The sequence below is a fragment of the Scardinius erythrophthalmus genome (assembly GCF_964197995.2).
Source record: "Scardinius erythrophthalmus genome assembly, chromosome: 3".
In the NCBI taxonomy this organism is placed as follows: Eukaryota; Metazoa; Chordata; class Actinopteri; order Cypriniformes; family Leuciscidae; genus Scardinius; species Scardinius erythrophthalmus.
Genome location: NC_138223.1, coordinates 29,629,829 through 29,637,237, shown reverse-complemented (window position 1 = coordinate 29,637,237; position 7,409 = coordinate 29,629,829).

The following is a 7,409-nucleotide window of genomic DNA, read 5'->3' as shown; positions in this document are numbered from 1 at the left end:
AGCCACGTCGCTTCTCACCGCTGTCTCGACCACGGCATGAAAGTGCGGAGGCCTGCGAGCAAATTGGAGCAAGTAACCTCATTTTATTATATTCATTACCCATTCCGACACATCGGAGATGGCTGTTCAGGCCTCGGCCCGATTGGCTAGGGGTTGAATGAAGTCTGGGGACGGGCCGCCATGCAATGGGGACCCGGCCACCCAGGTGTTGTGAGTTAGAAAAGTGCTCTTTTTGTGCTCTACTAGGGTCACTGTTAAAACAGCATTTGTTTCCAGGAGTGCATGTATTGTGACGGGCCCATTGACTGCAGAATGAACATCTCCAGCCGCCTGAGCTAAAGAGGGGGCTGGGAGAAGTGTGTGAGCTCTTTTTGAGGGTGGTCCGACCGCAGTGAGACTTAACTCCTCCCTTTTCCTTCCTGTTGTGCGACTAGGAAGGCTTCTGAGGCTCAGGGACCAACACAATCTTGGGTCAGGGCCCCTGATGCTCCGGGAACGAGTAGCACTTTGTTGGCTGTGGGCGCCGATGGGTTTCAGCCGCTGGGCGGGGCTGAGAAACCGGTGGCGCTGGCTTTGCTGGCTGAGGGGGCGGCGCTTTCTTGGGGTGGCCCAAAGTCGAACTGGACCGTTTCGGCAAGAAGTGACGCATGGCCTGCGACGCCTTCTGTGCTTCGGTGAAGCGCTCTGAGAAGCCTTTTACTGCAGGACCGAAGAGGCCCGTGTTGGATATTGGAGAGTCCAGAAAGGCAATCCTGTCTGCGTCTTTAATCTCAGTGGGCGGGCAGAGGTGGACGGCCACTGCTTCCTCTAGGGTGGGCAGCTTCTCATATCCCTTTTCCTCAGCGCCGTCAATGGTAGAGAGCGTTAGATATTTTCAGGCGGGCCAAGTAGTGAGCGCGCATGACTTAATGAGTTCGGCTTGAACCTCAGGAAAGAACGGCGCTGGTCTTTGACGAGGGGCCTGGTGGCGCCCCGGCAGGAACCACTCATTGAGCCAGCTCTTGGCGGGCTCCTGAGGCGAAGACCAGTCGAGCCCGAGGTCTTCAACAGCTCTAGTGAGGATGCGAAGAAGCTCCAAGAGTCCAAACTCGCCCTCGCACCAACTTCACTGGACTGAGATGGGGGTAGACCCTCGGTTGGCGCCTCTAGGTTGACCCCGCCCACTCCTCGCACTCGGATGCAGCCAAATATAGACTGTCATCTTCCTCCTCTTCTGATCCCCCGAAAGAGACGAGGCCGGTCGCTTGCAGGGAGGGACGCTGGTCCGTCTAGATGAACAGAACCGGTGAAGGATTCTCCACTGGAGAGAGCGAGGCATGCGGGTACGTGGCCGGAGTGGGCTCGGTCATTTACGTTTGCTCAGGCATCCTCTGGCCCTGCCGTTTCTTCCTCCGCGGTTCGAGGTGGGAATGAAACGGGAGAGCGCGAGGGGCAGGGTCGCCCTCTGAGAAGAGGGCTAGCCGTGAGCGCAGCATGGAGATTGGCATACTCTCACAGAGAGAGCAGCCGCCTTTGCCGAGTGCAGCTTCCGCGTGGTGAAGTCCCAGGCACGAAGCACACTCTCTGTGTCCATCCGCGTCATGCAGAGGGGCTCTCCGGACGGTCCGCTCTCCGCAGTCCGGACGCGGCATTTGAAACAATGGCGGTGAAATTTGCTCTTTTAAACAGAGTGTCATGGCGGCGAACACACTGTGCGCTCAGAAAGGATATATGGCTTTTCTCGCCAGATGGCCGCAGATGAAGCGCGTCTAGCGTGTAGAACAGGAGGCCGCAGTCCGCCGCACTGCTTAGCTGTAGGTCACTCATTCCGCTGCTAGGGCTCGTCGACGGCAAAGGCTTCAGCGGGTGAATCAGCAGAGTGGAGAGTTCGCTGAAGGAGATTAAATCTGATTCCTATGGCAAAATGGTCTGCTTATATAGCCAGAAGCCACGCCCATTCTGGCGGGCGTCGGTGCATGCGAGGCGCTGGATTGGTTTGCGCACATCAGCCGCTTCTCCACAGGTTTGTGCAGTTCCCGCAGCACAGCCAATAAGCACACTAGTCAGCTCTGCTCTGTGCTCGCTGTGCAGCTGCACTGTGTTTTAAAATAAAGGCTTCAATATTCTCGAGAAAAGGAGTTTTCCCATAAGCATATAGTTACGCAATATGAGAGACAGTTCTCGAAAGGGAACAATATTAACACACAAATACACTCAGTTTCTGAACAAACATAATCCCCTTCTGTCGTCCTCGGACCACTTCAACCTGGCAATAAATTAAGCAGTGCCAATAACTATAAACAGACACTAGGTCCTGCTGCTTTTGTGCTGGAAAGCCCATTCTGTAAATATCAAAGAAAACAAAGTATAAATCTGGACAAAAACCCCAGGCTTATCTTAAGCTAATTGCAAAGCCACGGGGCTGTGGCTTAAGCTAGCTGTGGTCTGCGCCACAATTGCTGCATTCCAGATGCTGACAGCACCAGCGAACCACCAAAGGCACAAAGTACCCCTTATTGACATAAGATGTATATAGACTCAGATAAAGGGCTTTGCTATACATTGGCTGCCCATTTTGTGGCTTGCCAGTAGGGGTGGGTGATATTACCAAAATTTTATATCACGATATGAGTAATTTTATTTCACGATAATGATATATATCACAATACATATAATTATGCTTTAAATAAGTTTTTTTTATGATTTCACAATTTTTTGATACCATTGAAATTTCGCAATATTTGTCAATTTCAATATCACAAAAAACTACTAGGCTAAAGCCTAAGTAAAAAAAAAGTTGTTAAAATAACATAAACTAAATACAAGCAATAGGACAACAAACTACAATAGAACAAACATAAATAAATAAATTGTATAAAGTAAACAAATGTATAACAAACTGTGTATAATCTTCACTGTGTAAATTAAGTATACATATTCTTATTAAAGTTACAAAAGGGATTCAGTCAAGAGCAGTGAGAGATTTTCTCTTTTTTGTTGTTTGATTAACATTAAAGAGATACTTCACCTCTGGGAAGATGAATGTGTATTTAAAATAGGTCATTTAAGTAGAAGAAATGTGAAGAAATTTTTGAATTTGGAGCTTTCTAGACTGAGAAAAGCCAGAAAATGTATTTTTGGCTTATGTGGATGAAAGACAACAGAATGCACTTGCTTTGCTGCCTTAGGAGGCCACGCCTACCGGTAAGAGTGCGTCAGTGCGGCGAGTGCGCAGTTGAAAACAACAAGGCTAGCCTACGTGAGGAGTTTGCCAGGGATTTACAGATCGCCCAAAATGTCCGGGATTCGGCTTTTGCGTTCTACAGTCGCCATTCTTTCATTATGTTTACTGTGGCGAGCAGGACGAGGCTGACGGCCGCGGGAGAATGGCGCGAGGCCGGTGGCGTCATCACTGAGACGCGCCGGGTCTCGCATCGCTCACAGAGGAGCGGGAATTTTCTTAGCAATGGTAAAACACACATCAACCGATCACTTGTTTAGCGTTCATGTAAACACTACATTCAGATTCACCAATCGGAATGAATTCAGTTAGATTGTAACAAAAGGTGTGCATGTAAACAATGAATGGCGACCGCAGAAAGCAAATCCCGAATCCCGGACATTTTGAACGGTCTCGCCCGCCAGACAAGTCCGGGAAAAGGAGGATGGTAAAAGGAGGACGGATACTTACTCAGCTTTCTCCTAATATTCAGCCTTTTCCATAGAACAAGAGCCTGCTAGCTTAGCTTCCAAAGAAAGACGGCTGACACTGTGTACATTCTGTGAGTGAGATTCCACCCTCTATGGGTGGGCTGAAAACATGCGGAACAACGCCATCTACTGGCTGTAGTCTTTAGCCTCTGGACAGAAAATCCTCCGATGACGCAAAATGACGATTTTTGCGTCATCGGAGGATTTTTTCCAGACAAAAAATACATAAATGTCTTGTCTCAGGGGGATATGAGGGTGGAAAGCATGGTAATTCGAAAATACTACAGGTTTTCTACTAATACAAAGCTTAATGCTAAATCCTGAAGTATCCCTTTAATGACACAGATGACAGCAGGTATATTTGAAAACTGCCACTTTAACACCGACTGCACGGATCAAGTATACTTTTGCGTTTTCTTTCTCAATTTTTTACATTCACGTAAGACATAAGACAGCATCTGCGAACTCAGACATGTGTAAGTAACGATCTTTTGTACTACAAGTAATAGAACACGATTGGTTATATGTGAAGGTAATAAGTGACGTAACAATTGAGTTGGCTTCATGAAACAGTGTGCGCATACAGCGAAATGAGTTCTCTTTCGCTGCTTCAATGGTTTAAAATCACTTGTTTTTAAACCGCAATGCTTAAAAACAAATGCAAGCGATAAGCTTTCATGAAGATGCAGCTCAGCAATGTCATGTGAGCATAACCGCAATAGAAAATCTCTACCGGTTCATATTGCCCACCCCTACTTGACAGTGAGGTCTGTGCCTCCAGAGCAGAGCAGTGTTCTGTTGCTGCCTCTGGTTCTTTTCTGTCTCTTGAAGCAGAAACCTAATGTGAAAAGGAAACCTGTATACCCTTTTAAACCGCAGCTGTAATTTATGTGCATATTATATATTTTGGAATACAGTATCACATGTCATAAGCACCTGAGTAAATCTCAGCATAACAATGTTGTTCAGAAATGCTCCTGGAAGTTCCCAAAGACAAGATGTGCTATATTCTATCAGAAGATTCCGGCACAAACACATCGGGAGAACAGTATGTGAGAAGGGATCAAGAAAAGAAACATACTGTATTATTCAGAGCTGTCATCACTTTTTGAATGTTGTGTGCCACAGATGGGAATTTTCCATTGTAATGCATGGCCTAAATACAAAATATTAAGAATCAGCTAATGAAGCATAAATATCTAATCCAGAAGGTATTAATCTTAGGATCTTGGTGTGTGTGTGTGTGTGCATCATATCACACATCCTTTCAGTGTTTCTAATCAAGTAGCATTTGCATGCGCCCCTTTGATTCTCACAAACCGAGGCTGTCTCCGCCGTTCTATGTGCCAAGCAACAAGGCCACAAGGTGTGTTTTATATTAAACGTTTAATGAGCTGAGACATTACAATCGGATGCATTTGGCCCACCAAGTTTGTGAAGTTCTCTCAACGAATCTGCTTCGCTGAGTTCACACGGCCTGTTTTGATGAAGCAACAAAGAGGTTAATCAATCATCAATCACTGCTGTGCGCAGAGGAACTCTCAAAGACCTTTCAACACTTGTCTTTCCTTTAGGAGGGCCCTTTTTCTATCGCTCTCAACCTGCGGTTTCCAAGCCGCTTTGAGGAAGAGTCGCCTGCCAAATATGAGCACTTTGCAGACTCCAAATATTTGTATGGTCAATTGGACAGTGTACTGTTGCGGTTGCAGCCCACGAGTCATGTCCAAACACTCTTGAGCTTTCCGAGAATTAACTCTTTAAAATACACACCATAGTGCTCCGATGAAGGATATAGGTGTAGATAAGATGTAGATATAGATCATTTGACTCGAATTTCATGGCGGAAAATAGTTTAACATGCCGACTTTCAATGTTTAGGAACAGTCAGCAAGGACTATTTGTTGCAGTATAGTTTGTAATCTCTGTTAACATGAGATTGTGGGATTGTCGCTGTGAAATGATGGCTTTCTCCTTTGATGTTAGGTTGTAGACAGAACGGTCGAACTCTGAGTGAACTGTTTTGTGAGCTCATAAGCAGTTACCTCACACCTAAATGCTTTTGCCTCTTTTCATCTTCCCAGGCTTCCTTTTCCCCTTTTTATGAATGGAATGCACTGAAAGGTCTGCACAGACAATTATTGTCACAATGCAGCTTCAAGTAAGACATGATGTTAATTGCAGTGGACTTCAAAGTCACACCCTGCGCTGAACGGCAGGTGAGGCCTTTCCCGCACATTCCATATAAGGATTTCTGCTCAAAGACCTCACATTGCACAGGAATGTCCCGGCCGCATAGGTTGCATGTTCGACCTGGAGCATTGTTATAATTTAGATTGCATTTGTATGACTTTATATGTATAATTTCAAGTAAATCAGGTGGTCCTTTAGCGATAAGAGAATACAAATGCCCCTCTGTTTAGGAATATTATTTTCAACACTCACCACAAAGAAGCTGAACAGTATACAGATCGTGTCTCGACAATTGTTTAGCGAATTGTTTGGACTACCAGTCTGTCACATCATCTTAGGGCTGACTAAATATTTATCAGTTCAGTGAAAAGAGAGGGGGGAAAAGCGTCATTTGTTCCATCGGCTCTGTATGTTTGGTCCTGGAGGACTGGAGTCGTGGAGCGGACCTCTGTTGGAGCTGAAGTTGACCCTGTTTATCATTTAGAGGCCCCTAGACTGATAGAAGTGTTATTGACCCAGGGGCCATGCGTGGCATGTTTGGGATCTGCTGAGTATATCTCAAGCGTTAATCTATACAACACAGCCAATTATAGTCAAGGAAGGCCAAACAATACAATCCATCAGTCAAGGGAAAGATTGGGGGGTGGCCGGTGGCCTGAGTGTAAACCAACCAACCTGGGCACGCCAAGGGTCAGTAGCAGTGTTTGATTGTGTTATTTAGTCGGGGTTCATTTTGCTGTATTGCTGGTGAATGTGCGTTTTGTTCCTCTCAGTTTCCACACAAGTACACTCATGTTTATTTGAACATGAAAAGTATGCTTGAATTAGTTTTATCTTCCAATCCATGTTTGTGCCACAACAAAAGATGTACTGTATATCGGTTTCTTGCATGGACTGCAGGAAACACTACTGCATCTTTTGCAAGGTAAGAAAGGATAGATCAATACAGTTCATACAGGAATGAAAATTCTATTATTATTCACACACCCATATAAGGCATAAGGCTTTCTTCCGTGGAAACTTTTTACATGAAAGATTTTCACTGGGGCTGTTGTATAGAAGTGTTATAAAAAGTACAGTATATACACTAATGTTCAATAGTTTGTGGTCAGAAAGATTTTTAGAGAAATTAATACTGAGCAAACATGCATTAAATTGATTAAAAGTGACAGTGAGGTTGTTACAAATTATTTCTATTTCAAAATTAATGCTCTTTTGAACTTTCCATTCATAAAAGAATTCTGAAAAAAGTATATTAAGTATAAACATTCAAAATATTAAGAAATATTTCTTGAGCACCAAATCAGCATATTAAGTCATGTGACACTGAAAACAGGAGAAATTATGCTGAAAATTCAGATATAATAATATCTGAATAAATTGCATTCTTAATATATTAAAATAGAATAGTATTATTTTAAATTGAAATCATATTTTACAATTCTACTGTTTTTTCTGTATATATATAAAAAAAAAAACATTTATAACACACTTTTGAACAGGATATTTTCAGACACTGCTTCTGATTT